The sequence below is a fragment of the Acinonyx jubatus genome, chromosome C2 (assembly GCF_027475565.1).
Source record: "Acinonyx jubatus isolate Ajub_Pintada_27869175 chromosome C2, VMU_Ajub_asm_v1.0, whole genome shotgun sequence".
Classification (NCBI taxonomy): Eukaryota; Metazoa; Chordata; class Mammalia; order Carnivora; family Felidae; genus Acinonyx; species Acinonyx jubatus.
In genome coordinates this window covers 83,889,729-83,910,952 of record NC_069384.1, presented here as the reverse complement: position 1 = coordinate 83,910,952, position 21,224 = coordinate 83,889,729, and the positions used below count along the sequence as shown (strand labels likewise).

Genomic DNA, 21,224 nt, shown 5'->3' with positions numbered 1-21,224 from the left:
GGGAGGATACAGCCCTCGAGACCTTGGCTAATGACCATTATGCATGGGGTACAAAAGGCCGGCCCCTTTGTTCAAGCTGGATACCACTTTGTGATGTGCTTTGTGCTCCAGAGCTTTTTCATGGGCTCCGACTGAAGCTCATATGAAGCTGAGATCACATTCTTGCGTTCTTCTCCTCCCTCCTCTCCATACACTCTGTATTTCATCCTTTACTCCCTTTCTGCTGAGAGCACTCCCCTGATATATCAAACCTTACTAAGACACAATCATTCAGCAGATAGGTCTCAAATCGTGTTTGGGATGCGCAGTGTTATCACTGCTGCAAGTGCTAACACTATGTTGTGCAACCATCCACCTGTCCAACAGTCTGTGCCGAGCAAGCAGTGGAAGTGGTGATGGTGACCTCCACCTACAGCCAGCATGGATATGTTAAGCACTGCACCTGCATCTTTGCACCTAAAGCTTACGACTAACTCTCCAAGTTAGGTTCTATGATAATGCCTGTATTCATATATATTCATAGATGAGGAAAATCTGGTCCACAGAGTATATGTATGTATGTATGTATGTTACCTGCTTTTGATCACACAGCTTGTAAGTTGCACGGTCAGGATTCTAACACACTTGTGTTTAAAGTCAAAGTTATTTCCAAAAACTAGTTTGTGCACACTGGCACGTGTACCTTACTAAATGTGTAATTGACTGAAATGCTTAGGAACCATGGCTCAGCACAGACAGAAACAAGTAGTTCTACTCCGTGTTGAAGGGAGCACCAAGTTATAATGGTGGGTCCAATCTAATCCCTGAAATGTGTCACTATAAATACAAAATGATTTGAAGTCTACAGAGCATAACAGAAGGTGGTAAAGTGGGCAGAGGGGTATGAAGTAGTCAGGAGATACAGTGACCACATAACTGATTGTTCAAATTGGAACACTATTGAGGATGGTAGGAGAGGCCATTAGTAATCACACGAGGATAACAAGTGTAAGCCAAGACTGTAGCAAATGAGGATGTATGATCCCCACAGTAATAAGAGGCAACAGGGAGCTATAGTAGGTTCTTGAGCAGGGGCGTGAAAGAATTCTTCTGTCACTGGTATGCAACATGATGAAGACGAAGCCTTGGAGGTGAGAGAAGAGCAGATAGTAGATTGTTCTAGCGCTACAGTGTGTGATGTGTCTGGGTTTCTGTCCTGGCTTCTCGTTTTTTCTCTAGTTCATCGTTATGAAAATAGTCATCCTTTCTGGACCTCAGCATGCTTGGCAGAAGCTATCAGCCAATTGTCTCCAGGTGATCAGAACTCTGTCCAGGTACTTCTGACCATTGGATCTAACCAGTGGACTCTGCCTTAGAACCAAAATATCCTGGCTCTGTTCCCTGGAACATTGCATCCCCATGGGGTGTCCCAGGCCCTGCAGGGCCTTGTAATTGTCCCCATGGACACTTTTGCATGAACATGAAGGGGAGGATGTGTGAGGATGCACACCTGCCATGAGACACTCAGGGTTTCTGCCTGGACAGATTTGTCCTAAAGGTCATTTCCCTCTGGGCTAAAGCAAGAAAGTAAATGGAAAAGGTTTGTATGAAAGGTCTAGGGTTTTTGGCTTTATGTTCCTCAGAGTTTACAGCAATCCTGGGTTAAATGATGAGGCCTCCTACCCTCATGTAGGGCCTTATTGCTGTCTTTTCACCTGGGGTTTTAAATCCATTGTGTTACCTTTACAGAGTTAAGATTAAGGTCAATAGTTCTAATCATGTGGGTTTCAGAGGGGGAAAATGAATAGAGGACCTGTTATTATCGATGGAGAACTCCCTTGTAAAAAGGTAGACTATGGACTTGCAGCATTAAAGAGAGAGAGAGAGAGAGAGAGAGAGAGAGAGAGAGAGAGAGAGTGAGAGAGAGAGAGAGAGAGAATGTATCTCCAGCAAATCTCCAGGGTCTGAAGAGATCCAAGGAAAAAAAAATTAAACATGTAGCCTGTGTCATTTGGAATTGAAACACAGGGTTTTTCATGAAGCAGCATTCTGTGCCCTGGACCTTGGGAAAATACTGTCTCTTGGTCTGCTTTCAGGGAGAATAGAAGAAACAAGGAAACCGAGGAATAAATGAAGCAAATTTAGGGAAGAGCCCTTGAGGTGTGAACATGGGAGTTTGCCTCTGAATGCAAGTTGATGGTCCAGGTATAAAGAACTTGAGCTTGCGAGATGGGCGTAGAGTGTATTCGTGTGATTTACAATGTAGTGAAATGCACCCAGAGCTTGGAATCCTACAGATGAGGGCTCAAATCCTAGAAATATCATTTAATGATCTTGGGACTTTGGATAAGATCCCTAACCTCTAAGCTCTATATTCTGTAGCTACAAACTGTCAGGGGAAAACAGCACCCCTGAGGTCATCAGGCCATGTAAATGAAGTGCTGTTTGTCACATCTGGAGTGTGGAGCCTGGTGCTCAGTGAAGGGCAGCTTTAGCTTAAACAAGGCACTCGTGGGCTGATTTCTGCCTCCTCTATGCTCCTGTACTACTCTGTACAGCCCACTCTTTTTTGTTTTTTAATTTTTTAATGTTTATTTATTTTTGAGAGAGAGAGAGAGACAGGGAACGAGAGAGGGGCAGAGAGAGATAGAGAGAGACACAGAATCCAAAGCAGGCTCCAGGCTCTGAGCTGTCAGCATAGAGGTGGACATGGGGCTCGAACTCACAAACCATGGGATCGTGACCTGGGCTAAAGTCAGGCATTTAACTGACTGAGCCACCCAGTTGCCCCTGCACAACCCACTGTTAGGGCACGTATCATACCATCTTATACTAGTTGTCTTGTGCCTCCTCCATCATATCACTTGTTTCTCCTTGTATTCCAGAGCCTGGCATACAGGTGCTCAGAATATATTGCATACATATATATATATATATATTAATAACATATATTATATATAATATATGTATATTAATATATACATATGTACATATATAATGCTTATATATGCATATGTATATACATATACATATGTACATATATAATGCTTATATATGTATATACATATAAAATATATATACATATATGTTTTAATAATAGCTTCAAGGCAATATTCTCTTTAAATCTTGAGTCAATAAAGTTTTTGTTCCTTTTTTAAAGAAGAGGCTAACTAAAAGTATAATTGCATTTACACGTGTTTTTTTGTTCTTTTTTTTTTTTTAAGATGTACACTTCCAACGCCATTTCCCCATAAAAAACAGGAGAAACTCACAGAGCTCCTTTTCGTCTAGGGTCCCTGTGAGGATTAAATGACTCAGGGTCTGTGAAGGGCTCGGCACAGGCCTAGTTCTGAGCAGGTGCTCAGTAAGCACTTGTGGTCATTTATGTTCAACTAGCTGTGTATTTGCTATTATAGAGAATAGCATTTGAGGTCGCTTGATTGTAATTTTTGTTTTTTAGAAGATACGTTTATGTTAAGAAACCTAATAACATGCTCACTACTGATTATTTGGAAAATATAGACAATACTGATTCCTCAGCTTACTGAAGGGCTTCTTTTTTGAGGCTCTCGTGGAGTGAGTTTGGTGAGCAACACTCATCTTAGAAGACATGAGAGAATCGGAGGCCAGAACTGGGATCCCCAGACAGACCTGTAGATGTAGAAGCCCTCTGGCCCAGGGCCTTGGTCTGGGCTTGGAGCACATTTTCTGCTGGGATTCCTGAATGGCTTTGGAGAACATTATCAGTGAGGGGCCCAGCTACATGATGTCTTTCAATCCAGTCTGTGTTTCCGAAGCTGTCTTAATGGAACCCGAGTGTTGCTCTGGAACCTCTGGCACGGGCCTGATTGTCCTGCCACTGCTAGAGTCCGCATCTGCACTCAGACTGCCTGGGTTGCCATCCAGCCGTCTGCTGCCTGACCCCTGGTTCGGGCGAGGTTAGTCGAATGTTGATTTGTAAAAGCCTGTAGGGTCAATTAGGCTATGCCCACATTTATGACCACTCTGTTGTCTCATCAGCTGTTTTAAACACATTCTCTCATTTTAAACCGCTCAACCAAATGGAGACCCTGCCCTCTCTCCCACTCATCAAACTGACCCTTTAGTAGCGGAACCAGTGACTGCATAGGAAATGTCCCATTTGGCTGTGTGGCTGCAACAAACCCTCACTGTCTTCTCATTCTTTCCACAAGTGAAGAGCATTACCAAGGATAAAACAACAATTCCATTCTCTCAATTCAATCTCAGAAGGAGCTTCCAGGGGTGCCCGGGTGGCTCCGTTGGTTGAGCACCCAACTTTAGCTCAAGTCATGATCTCATGGTTAATGGGTTTGAACCCCGCATCCGGCTCTGTGCTGACAGCTCAGAGCCTGGAGCCTGCTTTGGATTCTGTGTCTCCCTCTCTCTCTGCCCCTCCCCTGCTTTCACTCTCTCTCTCTCTCTAAAACAAATAAACATTAAAAAAATTTTTAGAAGGAGCTTCCAGATTGGCCCTTCCCATCCATCCTTATTGTCTAGACTTCTTGAAGCCGTATAAATGTGCTCATGCCACGTTACAAAGTACTGGCCATCTTGTCCCAGCTCACACTTCCCGTCTCACTTCCTGGAAGGAGATGTGGCCAGTATCCAGCTGCCCCAGGCATTTTGCTGCCCAGGAATTTATCACAGTTGTCCATAAGTCCATGTCTTTCAAATGTTGTTCTCTTTGCCTAGAATATTCTTCCATTTTGGAAAAATCTTGCTCATCCTTCATTGCGAAACTTGAAAGTCATAGCCACGGCACTCTTTGTTGACTCTGGAAAAACAAAGAATTATCCACTCCTTCTCAATGCTCTCAGAGTTCTCTTTTTTGTCTCTGTTAGGGCCCTTATGGTGTATTTACACGTGTGCCTCCTCTCACTGAACTGTGGGATTGAGAATGGCAGAGATAGCTCAGATTCAGAAGGCCATCCCTAGAACCCAACACCTATTAGGTGTGGTGTTGGAGGAACAGCTACTGACTGGATAGAAGGTTCTTTTGCTCATATAAAATGGGCTTTACACTGCTGTACTTTGTGATTTAATGTAAAATGATAAACTTTAAAGAGGAAAAACTTTCCTGACCTGTTGCAACATACAGCAAGAGATTTTATTGCTTATTTCTGTTCTCATCTGCCATATGGCTTTCCATTCACAAACTGCTCTAGTGAGAATTACTTTTGCAGGTAATTTTCTAATGATTGTCTTGGGATAAACAAATTTATCAGACTTGTTTGGCTAATGTATTCAAGGAGGTTCACAGGGGAAAAGATTAATCATCTAAGAAGCAAGCCGGTGTCTGTCATTAAGCGGAAGAGTCCAGAGATGATCAGAGCTGAGCGGGTGGTTGCTATGACTGCAGATACTTTTCTCTCCCTTTGTGAGGTCAACAGCAGCTCCCAAGCTGATTGGCTAAAATTAGATTATCCTGCTGACCAACCATGGGGAGTTAATTTCATCAGAAAGAGTGAAATGGTGGGAAATCCTGCCGTGATGCTACAAAGGAATTTTTTTTTCGAAACCCACAGAGTCCAAGTTTGCTTCTATTATAATTAATATGTACTTTGTAATAAAATAATTTAAGGAAAGCAGACAACAGCATTTGCCTATTATTTTGTATATCCATATAAGCTTTAATCTGGTTTGTCCTCAAACCAACTCTAAAAGCTAAAGTAACCTATTTTTTCCTGTATTACCTCCATAACCGAAGACAGTCATCATGTGTGTGTTTATATGATTGGAGATAAGCTAATTGCGGAAAACAAAAAAGGAGCTGGCACAGTTAAAGGTATTTGCTTACAGGGCTCTTGCCCTAGGGAAATAGCATCACAAAAAACTTTAAGCAGAAATACCTACCTTTGGATGGAGAGCATCATTCAAATCATTGAAGGGAATCCTACCCTCCAAAGGGTTCCCTCCTAGAAGTCCTATATGGCCTATCCTCCAGCTTTCCACTGGGTACATCTTTTTTCCTAGGAATTAATTACCATTGGCCTAGATTATTTATTTCTGTGCAGGAAAGATACAGAATGAATCTTAGAAACAAGACTAACTTCAGGTTCTGCTGAGCTGTAAAACTAAGTGGATGTGAAATACAAATCAAGGAAAACCACCCCAGCATTTATTTGTTTCTTTAGCTCCTGTGTGACTATGGAAATAAAATATGATTAAGGAAGAAATGGAAAAAGAACTAATGTTGAAATTATGGGCAATATGCATGCTTCTATCTGTGTGATTGTCAAATCAGCATATTTTAAAAATCAAATTAGCTTGTGGCACATTAGGTTCTGTGCCAAAGGGTCCATAAGGAGGGACCCAAAAGGCCATATTCCTAAGAGCCATGTTGTGGGGAGTCGGGGATCATTATGTACATATAAAATGTAATGAAGAACTCCAGGCAGCATAAAAACACTGTCAAGCAATAGCTTCAAGCAGGAAGCACTATAGGAATTTCTAGGAAGGAGAGGACAATAGCACCATGGCTGAAGTCATCCAGATCCAGGCATTTCTCCCAGGGAGAGAGGAGAAAGATAAATAGATCCCCATCCTGATGTGTGTACTATTAGCACGTCACTGAGGATTTAGAAAACAAAGACAGAGCACCACAGTTCCATCATATAGTAATCATTATAGTAAGCTTATCTGTTTGCTGCTTATGTTGTCAGCCACAGCACTCATTTACCTCCCTACAGCACTCTTAAGGCATCAGCTATTTTGTTGTTGTTATTAAATTTATCATCACATTATAGTTAATATGAGGAAATCGGTCAACAGAGATGAACCCACGTAACTTTACACAATTTACAATCTGGGAAGCCAGGATTGGGAAGCCAAGTTTCTCTTGTTAGCATTTTTCTGCATGTGTCTCTGAATGTTTGACATAGGTATTCATCACAATGTGCGTGTTTTGTTACTTTTTCCACTTGTCATTATATAAATTTAATAATCATTTTTGGTAACTGCATACAATTTCGTTGAGTGGCTGTACCACCATTACTGCACATTTCATGATTGCTGAACTTTCCATATTTTCATATTTGAAAACATTTTCTATATAAAACTCTTTTATCTGTCCAATATTTAGGCTATTAAGGTTAATTAATTCCTAGGAAAGAAAGAGTATGAAGGCTTTTCAAAAAACTATGTTGTCAAATTCTCTTGTCAAGAATATAAGGATGCTCTCGGTTGACCACATCCCTGCCAGCACTGGGAAGAATCATTAATAAACAAAACCAAAGATGTAAATTGATAAGCAATAATGAACTTCCTGTTTTAATATGCTTTTCCTGACCACTGATTAATTCATTTATCTTGGAATATATCAGTGGGCAAAATAGGTAAGCGATCATATGTCTGTTTACTAATTCCACTCAAGTATTTTTATTGGTCATACCACTCTGGCAGCATGTGGAAGGAAGACCAGTTAGAGGGGGGAAAGAGTTGAGGAAGGGAGGCTGGTTCCCATTCTATCTTAATAGGATGAATAAGCTAAACGTTCAACTGAGTAATTTAAAAGTGACAATTGGTGCATAGAAAATATAGTGTCACAAGTTCCACGAGTTATTTAGATATTTAGTTCTAGTGGAATTTCCTTATGAGGAAGATATTATCCAAGTCCCCAACCCAGGCAGTTACATTTGATAAAATCTTTGTAGGTAGAAGTGAGAGATTTTCAAAGCTCATCTTCACACTCATTTCTTTTCCAAACTCTTAAGACTGAGGCTGTTGGGTTGTCATGTTGAGTAGCTTCAAACTGAGGTAGCATGTCAAGCAGGAGTGATGTGGTTCTGGTGAGAGATGTTGAAATCTGAGTTTTGTAGCATAAGAATAAAATTGATGCAGCTCTGTCTCATGGCTCCCTTCCCCGGGAGGGAGGGAGCTACATTTCTGGCTACAGTGCAAGCATCATACAGCCAGATGGTTTGTTAGAGTGTGGCTGTCACACAATGAGGGGCTACTTGAAAGCAGTCAGATGGTAACACAATCGATTATTGTCATCTTAGAGAGTAGACAGTATGAAACCAATCATATTCTGTTTCTAGACAAAAATAGCTCAGAAGATGTTTTTATTCTGAGATCATGCATGCTGGATACACACACACACACACACACACACACACACATTTAGCTCAGTGCCTGGTACAAAGTAAATGCTCAGTAAATATTCACCACTTTTGTGATTTACATTATGATTGTTTTATTTTTAAATTGCTGAAGTGAGATTTCCCCCTCATACTCTAAAGGTACCTAGAAATGAAAGGAAAAAAGGAAGAGCACTTTGGAAGATCATGAAAGACCATGAATCAGCAGGCAGGATGAAGGGGGGGAGCTATTTTTAGGATGGGGTTGCTGCTGGAAAGCTCAGAGGAAGGAGCAAGAAGAATAAAGAGGCTGATGAGGAGGGCAGAGGGGAGATCAACGGTTAACTGTGTGGAGTTTCAAGAGCAAGGAAAGGTCCTGGACAGGAAGAGCACTTCTGTGGAAAAAGGAAAGAAATGTGAGCAAGTCAGAGCTCTGAAATCCCTAAGGACTCCAGCTGCCTCAGGCTAAGCCCTGGTCTGTTTCTGAAGCCACAAGGTGCTGAACTGGGCTCACAGGCTGCCTGCCAGGGTGTGTGCGGATTTGCAAATGAGAGCAGACCACTCTACTGTTATCAAGACTTTAAAGGCTGAAGCTTGGGGATGATGAGTTGATGGACCATTCTTTTGTTTCATTTAAAGCAAGATTTGCAACTTAATGCTGAGATTTCTGTTTGTTAACTGCACAGAGGATCATGTTCTGTTCCGCACAAAAACCGAACTACAGGTTCCAAGATTTGGGGGCTGGTCTAACGAGGTGGCTAGGACCAAGTGAGCTCAGATACTGAAGAGCACTCCCCAGGAAAAGATGCCTTCTGTCTTCCTTGGACAAGTTTGCTGACCTTTGCTCCTGCTGAGGGGAGAGGAGGTGGCATCTCACCTGCTGGTGGGCACACAGTTTATTCAGGGTCCCCAAAGAGATTTGGCAAGTGGAATCTCCACAGACCAAATTGTGTTTCAGCCAACGTCGCTGGCTCTGTGCCTGTAGTGTCAGCGTCTGCCAATGGAAGGGACACCATGATGGGTTCACGTAGGACATTGCCAACCACCCACATGGCTTGAAGCCAGCACCTTCACCCTGCTGTACTTCGGTTTCCACATCTGTAAGGTGAGGGGACTGGGGAAAGAGCTCCCTGGGTGTTCATTCATGACCGAACTTACGCAGGTGTAAAGATACGCCTGCAAGATGTGGGCCTGGAGAACAGTTGAGAAATGTTCAACAGAAATGTTGGCTGAAATAGGAGGAATATGATCTTTTCCAATTGTATTTTCCCTGGCCCAGGACCAAGTATTTGTTTAACCCCTCTCTTACCTTCGTGTTATAGCCTATTAGATATTGTTAATGAGCTCTTGCCTGTTGTGCGTGTGTTTACAGTTTGGGCCGTGAGCTATTCAAGGACAGGGACGGTTTTGAATAGGTAACACATTTTCATGATTCAAAAGGAGCAAAAGAGGAATATAGTGAAGCCTCCTTCCCCTGGCTACCCACTTCCTACTGGCTACCAAATATTATTGTTTTCTTGTGTCTCCTTCCAGAGTTGTTTTATGCACACACGCAAAATTACATATGTATTTCCCTTCCACTTGCTCTCAGTATCTTTCAGGGAAAAATGATAGTGTAGTATATGCACTGTTCTGCATTTTCTGCTCAATACTTTATCTTGAAGCTCTTTTTACATAGTAAATAATGAGTTCCCTCAGCCTTTTTTATAGCTTCATGGTATTCCATTATATATATATATGTATATGTGTGTATATATATACATATATATACAATTAATATATATATTTACCATAATTTATTTAAACAGTCCCAAACTGATAAATATTTAGGTTTTCAATCTTGTGATAACTAATACTATAATGAATAATCTGATGTATAGGTGATATTGCATGTGTGTGTGTGTGTGTGTGTGTGTGTGTGTGTGTGTGAAATTTTGTGCTAATGAAAGAAATGGTAGATATCGTTTAGCGTGATTTGGGAAAGACCAATGGGGTCTCTCACATCTGGGCACTTAGCCCACCAACACCAATTTCATTTGATTTCTCCTAGTTCTACACTGGGACTCATTCTTTTGCTGAAGATTTTGTCTCTTATTGAAACACTAACCAGTTAAGCCTCAACAGTCATTTACAATCTATGATGAAATGACTAACCCCCTGAACAGCTTTGCTGTGGTTGTACCATGCTCCTGCTTAATACACTTATTTCTGTGGTTGTCCCCACCTTCGGTCAGACACATTTGGCAAAGCATGCAAGGCCTTTCACAGCTGGCCCCGGCTCATGTTTACAGACTTAGCCCTTCTGGTTGCCATCATACTTCACTTCTGTCGCCTCTCAAGTGAGTGATGGCTTTCTCATCTCCAGGCCTCTGCTCACCATGCACCTCTACTTGGATTATTTTCCCTACTACCTCTAGACCTGCCAGTGCCTTAGCTCAGTCATCGCTTCCCCTGGCTATCCTTTGCCATCTTGCCTGGTTTCAGCTCTTGAGGGTCATCCCGTGGACTCTTACTTCCATCCAAACAGAAGTTCCCTAGCATTGCAATTGCTTTTAATAGTTTTTTTTTAAATTCCTGTAACTTAATAGACAATAAGTTCCTTATAATTAAGAACTTTTTTTTTGTGATCCTTTTATTTTTAGTGCCTATAGCACAACAGGGACTCAGAATGTTTTGGGGATGATAAATGAATAGATTATCTTTCAGTCCAAGGGATGAATTAACAGTCAACTGATCAAAAGGAATATGGGTGGAGGAACTAAAAATTGAATTAGATTGCCATCTGGATTATTTGACCTGGAGTGTCCAAAATCTGACTGTATAGTTAAACATATACACTGGCTGGAATCCCTTACAGAACTAGCACAAGAGAGTCGTGTTTTACCAGTTCCTGCATAGACTCACTCAGTCAGGGGATTGACTGTGTCCTTTAGCCACAGCTGTCCGAGGTAGATGGCGTAGAAGTTGTCCTTTTGGGCTGCATTGATACTGTCAAGATGAAGATGCAACCGGATCATTGTTTCCCTTGTGGTCACATCGAGGGAATGAGGCTGAGGGGGGGCAGAGCACAGACATGAGCTGGCCTCATCTGGCATGACAGAGACATAGCTGAATAAGTCACTCTGGTGTCTCTCCCAGGATATTTGGCTTTGAGATGTGGGTTTGAGTTGGGGAAGTTTGTTTTTATAGCCCTTGGAACTAGGCCTTGGAACCATAAGGTGGAAGTAGGCATCCCTAAGCAACTTATTGTAGGAAGATTTTTCATTTGCATGTGCTGAGGGTTGGGATGACCTTCTACCTTGGATATGAGAGTTGTGTAAGTTTCAGTAACAGAGCATCACTTCCAAGTAGACCCATGGGACCAGCCCCTGTCATAATTCTTAAGCCATCTTTTCCTAGATATTATTTCCTTGATTCTTGGAAAGCTGGATAGTTCCTTAGATTTTTGTACAACTTATGTGGCTTTTGGTTAAAACTAGGCAAGCTAAGGCCCCAAACATCTTTAATTTGCTTATGTAAGCCCACAGGACCTCATATCATGTTGGTACTAGGATAAAGTGTTTGTTAATCTCATAAAATATTGGTGAGATTTCCCTGTATTACAGTGTGTGTATATGTGTGTACATGCATGTGATATATGTAACCTGAGTGGTGGCCAGGATATCTGCTGAAGATTACAGCAATTTGCAGGGTTGGGTTAGGTTGATATATAGTTGACTTTCAGTCCTGGCTTCATATTGGCATTATATGACCCATGGCAAATTATTTAACATTTCTGTCACTTGTGTTGTCATCTGTAGAAGAGGTTGATGATAATACCTTCTTGAGACATTTTGAAGATGAAATGAGGAAGTAGACGTAAAGTGCTTCAATTGGTACACAGTAAACGTTCAATACGTGAGAGCGATTATTATTATCAAGGCACTTTACGTGATCTCGGGCATGCTTAGTGGAGAAGACACAGTGGCCTGTAGAGATCCTGGTAGGGGTCTGGTGTTGAGAATATGCACCAGCTCTCACCATTCTCTTACTTCCTCACCTCTTCAGAGGAGCTTGGAGATGCAATAGCCAGATCACGGTGACTTGGACATCCGTTGGACAAGAACAGGCCCTGGGGGATGAACCCAAGATGTGGATGGGAGCTTGGCAAGGCCACAAGTAGATTTCAGGAGAGTTCAGGTGCGGATGGGTCAACATGGGTCAGCGTGGGGACAGTCAGGCTGCCAGTGCCATGCTGCCACTGTGGGGCTGGGTTTCTCAGTGGAAACTGACGGGAGAAGGCAGACTGGTGGGTGAGGGGAAACTGTGCGGCTCAAGTCTCCGACAAAGGGCTGGTTTCTGTACTCTATAAAGAACTCTGCAAGCCAATGAAAAAAAGCCCCAAACCCTATAAAAAGTAGGCAAAGGATATGGACAGTTTGCAGACACTAAAAGAGAAATGGCTTTTAAGGACATGGAAAAGCTACTCAGCCCCACCCATAGGAAGAAAAATGCAAATTACAACAACAGTGAAATTTCATTTTTCACCTGTCAGATTGGCAAACTGAAAAGAGTTTGATAATACTGAGAAATGGCTTTCTGCCAATTGGTACAACTTCCAGAGAAAGAAATTTGTTAATATCTGTCAAAATGTAAATGCAAATGCCTTTGACCTAGCAGCTCTACTTGTGGCCATGCATCCCACATACATATTGTCAAATGTGTGAAACGATCCATGTAAAGGATTATTAATTGAGGCATTGTTTGTAGTAGCAAAGTTTCAGAACATTCTGAGAGTCCGCTAATAGGATTGGTTAAATAAATAATGAGGCATCAGTTTAATGAAATACTAACAGCTGTCAACAAGAATGAGGGAGTTGTTTATAGATATGAACTCCAAGGTTTCCTGTTTAATGAAAAAGAGCAATGTGCAGAAAAACACGTCTAGTGGGCTACTACTTGCTTAAAAAAGAAAAAAAATGACTATATATATACTTGCTATCATATATATATACATATATATATGATATATGTATATGCATATGCCTAAAATAGGTAATAATTTGCCTAGTGAGTAGGGAATTGGGAATTGGGGGCCTGGGGATGAGGGAGGGAGAAACTTTCCACTTTGTATTATTGATAGTGTTTGAATTTGAATCATATTAGTTCATTACCTATTCAATCTTTTTTAAAATAGCAATATTGCATCTTGCTCCCTAATACAGCCATTGGATTTAATGTGAAAAATGTTATAAAATATTGATTAATGCAATTACTTAATCTCCCACCACCTTACTCCTCCTGTTCCATTTGACACTCACTAATATTTGAACAGGTTTGATGTCCCAGGAAAATGCTACAGGTTTATCCCATAGCTCCCCTCATCCCTGGCATCCATACTCAACTATTGCTGGATGTGCCCCCTCCCCAGGGAGAAGAGGTTGTGGCGGCACGAGCACGGCTTTGCGAAAGACAGAGCTGGATTTGAATCCTGCCTGTGTTATTCACTGGCTATGTTAACTTGGTTGAGTTGCTTTACTTCTCTAAACCTCAGTTTCTGACCTGTAAGTAAAGTAAAAAAAAAATTAAGAAAAAAAGGCGTGTTTACTGTTGCATCCGAAATCGATTGCGGCTATAGGATTTCAAGTATTTAAGGATCAAATTCATTAATAACAACAACTTTACTGTGGCCCGCTGCACCCATATCCCAATTGGCCTTTGCCAGAGTCATGGTGGAGCTGGCCAAACTCAGCGCTGCCCCTGGTTTCACCAACGCACTCAGTAATGACCTGGGACCACTGCTATCCTGCTGGAGTTGGTCTCTGTCCTTCCCAGCTCAGCGGGTTCCCCCTCTAAGGTACCGTCGCCACCTTGGCCCTAAGAGTTCCTCTTTTGTGTCCAAAGTCTCTGGCTGCTTTTGGACAGACTTGGTTATTTTCTCATGGTTGAGAGAAAGTTCCTAAAGTTCCTTTAGTATTGGGGTATGGGGGCCAGTGTGTGATGTCTGCAGCACCAGGGACCTGGTGACAACCACACTTCTCTTGTGGGGATTTGTGCCTGGTGCATAGGCGTAGGCATTTCAGGGGGGTGAATTTCAGACCCCTATGTGAACTTTTCATCCGCGTACGTACCTGTGTCTTGCCAACTGTTTATTTAAGCAACTACTGAGCCCTGTTAGTAAGTGATATCAAAAACTCTGAGGTGGTTGTTTTATAGTTAGTCTAAGCAATGGTAGAAGGTTCAGGTTTACATGTGCTCATATACTTGAATGGGGGGAAAAATTCATATAGGGTCAATAGCTTAGTTGCTATGGTGAGATAGAATGCTTTTTGAGAAAGTTTCTCTTTAAAGTCGAAGCTTAATCACGTTTAAGGCGGAGGAAAAACAGAAGGAGAAAAAAAAAACCAGACTGTGGTAGGCTAGATTTCCCCCAGATATTATTGCTGCTTCTGTCTCTACAGCCGAACATAACAGCTGGTGAGTAGAGAGAAACTGGAGAAAGATCTTTTTTGCCTTTAATCCAGTATGCTGTTTTCCTGTGCCCGTTTTACTGTAATTCTCAGCGGCTGCAGGACAAAAGCTGTTGACTGATACATGCAATTACCTCCTCTAATATTGCTCTCAACTGTCGGCCCTGACTGACAAAAGTGGATGAGGTTTAGTTAAGGTCTGGGAAAACACTCTTTTAATAAAAGCCATTCCCATCTCTATGATCACCTCCCTCCCTCAGACCTTTTCATCTGTTTTCTGGAAAGATAAGGCCTGGTGATGGAAAGTTAAAAAGTGGTGCTGAACTTGGACGATCACGACACCACCATTTACCTCATAAAAACTCTCACAGTGTGTGTCTCTGTGTGTGCCTGTGTGTGTGTGTGTGTGTGTGTGTGCAATTTGCATTTGAAATAAGGAAAATCAGTTTGGGTCTCTGGGCAAGTCTTTTCCCAAAAAGAATAGGAGGTGAATTTAGGAAATTACACCACATCCTTTTTGGGCTCAGACCTCTTTTGGTTTTTGTAGGCAAAAGTAAGCCCTGAGGAGGTACTTTCCTCAGGGTCCTTCGGCGGATTGCTGGACTTGGATGCTCTACTTCCTAATGGAGGATGTGCACAGCAAAACCGTGTTTAATGAACTGTAGGTGGAAACCTTCTCCTTCCCGCTGATGCAATGCTGTACGTTGAATGCTCACAGAGCACCACAATCCGAAGGAGTCAAGGCCCTCCCAAGGAGCCCTGGGCAACCCCAAGGAGGAAGAGGGGCAAATCTAGGGAGAGGGTTCCCCCTCTCCCCTACCCATTCTCGGCTTAGAAGAATTTATAGTTCACACAGGAGGAGTGTGAGACACAAAAGTGAGGACGACACCCTATTTACAGGTGTGGTCTGGGAGACTGAAGTGGAAAGTACGGGAAGACGTCCTTATACAAAGTGAACACTGTGTGGATTGGGCTGTGTCCCTGTGTTTTGAAAGGCCTGCCTGTTGCTCTGAATGCAAACTGCTGGCCATGGTGCAGGCATAGGGGGTTCTTTAGGAGGCAGCACTTGGCACAAAGTCCTCACTGATCCCTTTGATTGGTGAGAGCAGAGCAGACGGAGGGGGTTGGGGCTGAGGAGGCTGCAGTTTGTTCCCATGCCCAGAAGGGACCTAACTTCGGTCCGAAGGAAGTCTGCTCCCTTATCAACAGAATGAGGTAGCTTTGTCCTATCAGTTTTCCCCTGTGTTGGCACTCAATTTTCATAATACAGTTTGTAATGTGATAAGGTCTACACATTATTAATAGTAGCAATAGTATGGCAAGATTATTCCTATGCAGTTTTGGTAAAGAACAAAGGGCCGGGCTGCCGATGAAGTATAATTACCTAGGATTTTAGAACCAGGGCACAACATGTTCCTCTTTTTCAAGTATCTGCAGACTGTTTACTAAAAAAATGCTTCTCTTGGAGAGAAACCCACTTTCTACCTCCACCCCACCCCACCCCACGCACATTGATATGGAGACTATACATCAAGTTAACACCTTGGTTGCTTTCTGTAGGGGTTGCAGAGAGTGTCAGCTGGGGTCAGATGAGAACAGCAGTCTGACTCAACAGACATTTATTGCACTCCTGCTGTATGCCAAGAAATGCACCGAAATCTGGAAGTGTGTAACACAGAAGAAAAGGCTTATCGCCAAGGAGCCCTCACCTGGAAAGAGAGATGGAATCTCAGCCTAAGGTGGTGAAATGTTGACATGCTACCAGGAGGTGAGTCCATGGACAGAGAGCAGGAGATAGTTAAACTCAGCTAGGTCAAGAATGGCTTTCTGGAAGAAAGGGATGCTGGAGCTTTGTAACTAAGTGGCTACTTCCTTGGCATGCTTTACAGGCACTCAAAGACCACTGCTCTATGTCCAAGGGACAACAAAATATTAAAGGGGCAGCAGGGTCTCCCTTAGGGCAGTAACATCCCAGTAATGCAGATAGGCATATAACCAAACAATGGCATTATGGTGTGATTCCACAGGGCAGCAATATGGCACCACAGGGGCACAGATGACGAAGGGGGTGATCTGCTTCAACTTTCATGATAATGAGGGGCTCACCTGTCACCTGTTTGTGCTAATAGTGATTGCACTGTGCTTTTCCCATGCCAAGCCTGGCTCTAAGTACTCTGGATATAGCAACATGTGTCATGTTCACACAACACTAAATGAGGACACAAAGGCAGAGAGAAGTTCCTGGATGCACAGTTAGGGCCAGGACTTAAACATGGGTTGCCTGGTTCCTGAGTCCACACTTGTCACCATTCACTACTCGCCCTCTAATAGGGAGCAAGCTTCATTCTGGCCTTTCCTTAGGGGGAAGCAATTGAGCCCACTGTCTCATCTGGCTTCTGGGGAGAAGGCTGAGGAAACTTCTAGGCAAGGAATATTGAAGGAATTTTTCAGTTGTGGAATCCTGCCCCCAACCCCCTCCCTGCCACACAGAATCACATGTGCATTCACACCTAGACAACACATATACACCCTCTTTCCCTCCCTTGGGCCCCAATTCTGCCTTTGCATAAAAATCACCCAAATTTTAAATAAAATACCGATGCCAAGGCCCTTTCCTGGATATACTAAATAATCGTATCTGGGAATAGACCTTGAGGATCTGTTTTTTCCATTTTTAAGAAAATTAAATGACATGCATGCCCAAAGTAAAAATTCACAGTACAGAAAAGAAAGTGTCTGCCCCTTCCATCCAGCTTTCAGTCCTTCCTTCCACAGACAAACACTTCCAACAGTGACTTGTGATCTGTTTCCTTCTAGAAAGCAATGATCTCACATGCCCATCTGTTATTTTCCTCTCTCTCTCTCTCTTTCTTTTTGGCTGGGTATTTATTAATGGCACATGACAAGGCAGGTCTCCCCAAGCCCCTCCCCTTTATCAAGGGGTCTGGGATGGAAACCATATAGAGGTCAGGATATTCTCAGTGTGTTGGGGGATGGGTTGGGGCAAGGACTCCCCAGCAGCTGAGGGCTTCTCTTTTCCTCTTACTCTTGCTGGGACTGGTGATCCAGGGGGCTCTTACTCTTTGGAGGCCATCTGGACCACAAAATCTACCACCCAGTTGCCTTAGCCAAATTCATTATTATACCAGGAAATGAACTTGACAAAGTGGCCATTGAGGGCAATGCAGCCCCGGCATCAAAGGTGGAAGAGTGGGTGTCACTGTTGAAGTTGCAAGAGACAACCTGGCCAGTGTAGCCCAGGATGCCCTTGAGGGAGCCCTCCGATGCCTGCTCCACCATCTCTTGATGTCATTGTATTTGGCATCTTTCTCCGGGGGGCAGGTTTGATCCACAACTGACATGTTGAGGGTGGAGGCATGGAAAGCCATGTCAGTGAGCTTCCCATTCAGCTCAAGGATGATCTTGCCTACAGCCATGGCGGTGCCAGTAGAAGCAGGGATGCCGTTCTGGGCCCCTCCTCAGTCATCACACCACAGCTTCCCAGAGGGGCCATTGACAGTCTTCTGGGTGGCACTGATGGCATGGACTGTGGTCACGAGTCCCTCCACGGTGCCAGAGTTGCCATGGATGACCATGGCCTGAGGGTCCAAGCAGTTGGTGGTACGGGAGGCATTGCTGACAATCTTGAGAGAGTTGTCATACTTCTCATGGCTCACGCCCATCACAAGCATGAGGGCATCAGCAGGATGGGCAGAGATGATGACCCTCTTAGCTCTACCTTTCAAGTGAGCTCCAGCTTCCTCCATGGTAGTGAAGACACCAGCAGACTCCACAACATATGCGGCACCAGCATCACCCCATGATGTTGTCGGGAACTTTCTCTTAGAAGACGGAGATGGGCTTTCTGTTGATGACGGGTTCTACATTCTCAGCCTTGACTGTGCCATTGAATTTGTCATGGGTGAAATCATACTGGAACACATAGACCAGGTAGTTGAGGTCAATGAAGAAGTCATTTGTGATGACAATATTTATTTTGCCAGATTTAAAAGCAGCCCTGGTAACAAGGTACCCAATAAGGTCAAATCTGTTCACTCTGACCTCCACCATCATGTCTTGAGGATGCAGCCGGCACTGCACAAGAAGATGCTGCAGTCTATTGAATGGGGAGGCGCAGAGAGCCCCCGTCTGTTATTTTTTAACCTCTGTAGATGATTCTGATGAATAGTCAGGGAGAATCTCTGATCTGTGCCCTGCTCTGTCCACCTCAAAGATGTTTCATCTGTGGGAAAGGAGGGCAGGAAGAAGGAGGCTTAAGAAGTGGGGACTTTTTGAGTAGATGAAGTAGAAGGAGAGCCAAAAGGGCAAAGCTCAGAGAGAGCCTACTCAATGTAGCACATTGCTTCAGAGTGAAAGAGGTGAGAATTCCTGTAACACACATTGAGTGCTAACTGCTGAGAGAGGCACAGTGGCGAGACACAGTCAGAAGTGAGTGGGGATCAATAAGGAAATGCCTTCCAGAGGAGACTTGAGAAGTCTCAAAAATGAAAGGAAAGGGTATTTGGGGTGGAAAGAATGGCATGGGATGTGAATACTCATTCGCTCATGTATTCCGGGTATTTTTTCCTTCAGTCCTTTGGGATGCGGTAGGTGTAATTGCAAGAATATGCACTGTGGTTTCAGGCTGCCCTGGATCACAGGGGTTGAAAATATAGTAGGTATGGTGACGGTCATACAGGAGGCACTGGGAGTGAAACATGAAGTAGATATATCCTTATGTTCAGTCTCTGGGGAGACAGACATCTAGAAACCCACTAGTGTGATAAATGTTTTCCTAATGGTGGGTAAGTAAGGTATGTGAAGGGTGGAATAGGACTAGTAACACTTGGTAATTTTTTTTTTACTCTTGGGATTTTTTTTTTTTAAGAACTTAAACAGGACCTTCTTGGTCAGAGTCTTGAAATAGATCATCTTTTTGGTTCTCAGATTCTGGAAGGGGTCAAAACTGACCTGTCACAGACAAATTTGGGGACATATAAGGTTTGGTGGACTTGAGCAAGCACTTGGTTATAGTTTTGTGGTCTGTTTGCTTTCCAGAGTCTCCATGAGTCACGGGAAGACACAGTGGTGTGCCTGCATACCTGTTTGATAGCCCTTCCTCTTCTAAATGCAGGCCAAGTCTGAGTTAGAAATCAAAGGCTTAACTGAGTTTTATTATTTCCAAGACTTTTACAATTGCTTTTCTAACTTCTTAATGATACATTTTCATTTTCTGAAGACAATCTGGAAAGGATCATTAAGGATGCAATTTTTTTTTTTAATGGATCAGAAGGAAATTTTCATGTTGTACCCCAGACTAGCCCAGATTAGGTTCCAGGATTTTTTCTGAATAGGATAGGACTGTCATAGGAGGGACTGTGAATCTTTTTTTTTTTTTTTTAAGCTGGAAGGACTTTTAACAGTCAGATCTTTTCCTTTTTAAATTCCTATCTCATGCCAATATGGTTGTCTATGCTTTGTCTTTGCAGCAGCACCATAAGGAAAGTAGGGCCCTTGCCATCATTTTACAGATGAGGGAAATGAAGACATCAAAATATTCAAGACTTTACCCAAGATCTTTTTGTTCTGATAAGTGGCCAGGCTGGTATTTGAACTTGGGTAACTCCACAGGAAAGTCCAGCTTTTCATTTTGCCGATGAGCCAACTGAAGTCCCAAGATGGCTCACTTCGTTGGTTGCAGATCTTGGAGCTCAGGGCTTACGATTTTGTGTGTTTTGTATGACACGAGGGTCACCCCTGAGGATCGACCTGTATCTTGGGTCTCTTTCTTCCCAATGCATCTCATATACAGTCACCCTACAGCCTGCTCCCCCCTCCCCTACCCCCACAAATCCATGCTTGTGGTTTTCCCGAAACTGCAGATGATGGTCCCAGCCTCTGTCTATCTTGACCTCTAATATCTCTGGCATTGACCCCACCATCCAGCCAAACCAGAGACCCTATGTTCCCCTACAAGAACTCTAGATACATACTTTCCTGTCTCTGTCTTTATTCACCATTTCCCACTTTCTGGTATGCCCTCTTCTTGTCAGATCCACAGATCCCAAGGCTACTTGTCTTTTAGACCCATCATCCAAGCCACCTCCTCTATGAAGCTTGTAGGGTCCTACAGTTATATAGGATCTGTCACTGTTGCTGAAGGATAAGGGACAGGTTGGAGAGGAGAGGGAGGGGAGAAAATTGTTGGAACTCAAAAGACAGTAGATATGAAGCTTGGAGGTGGATGCAATGATGGATGACCCCAAGGCTAATCAACAGCCACGGGAGTTGTGGATTGTTGAGTGCTTACCATGTCTTGGAGCAGTTAAATGCTGTCATCTCCTTCAATTCACAGCAAGTCATTGGGTTTCTGCAGCTGGGAGGCAAGTCTAGCTCTGGGTGAAGTCACAGCTTGTGCTCTTTCTTGTTATCATGTTGTTTCTGGACAGCTGGTTGTGGGGCAGGAGAAGAACAGAGCAATCTCCGAAATGGAGGAGTAAAGGGATGAAACAAACTTGAGGTCATGGATTGAGACAACGCAGTGAGAGATACTGGAATCAAAAGGGTTGATTGAGGGCCATGGGCAGAGTGGAGCTCTCTTAAGGATATGGCCCTCGGTCCCTGCACCTTTGTCATAACAAGCCAGCTCAGCTTGTGGTGATCATCTGGGCACTGGGGGCTGCACTTGTGGCTTGTG

At 43.3% G+C, this 21,224-nt stretch overlaps 2 long non-coding RNA genes and 1 pseudogene across 3 annotated transcripts in view; 2 read left to right on the top strand and 1 right to left on the bottom strand.

Annotated features, from left to right (window-relative positions):
* The window catches only part of LOC113599866 (uncharacterized), a 43,455-nt gene extending 27,456 nt beyond the window's left edge, over nt 1-15,999 (top strand). The window contains exon 6 of the long non-coding RNA XR_008297790.1: nt 15,075-15,999. This is a non-coding gene — a long non-coding RNA (uncharacterized LOC113599866). The remainder of the gene's footprint in view (nt 1-15,074) is intronic.
* LOC113599766 (uncharacterized) overlaps nt 1-21,224 on the top strand; it is a 63,650-nt gene that overhangs the window by 33,955 nt on the left and 8,471 nt on the right. For both annotated transcript variants that reach the window (XR_003420660.2, XR_008297789.1), the window contains exon 4: nt 16,088-16,295. This is a non-coding gene — a long non-coding RNA (uncharacterized LOC113599766). The remainder of the gene's footprint in view (nt 1-16,087; nt 16,296-21,224) is intronic.
* LOC106967365 (glyceraldehyde-3-phosphate dehydrogenase-like) lies at nt 17,604-18,613 on the bottom strand (annotated as a pseudogene).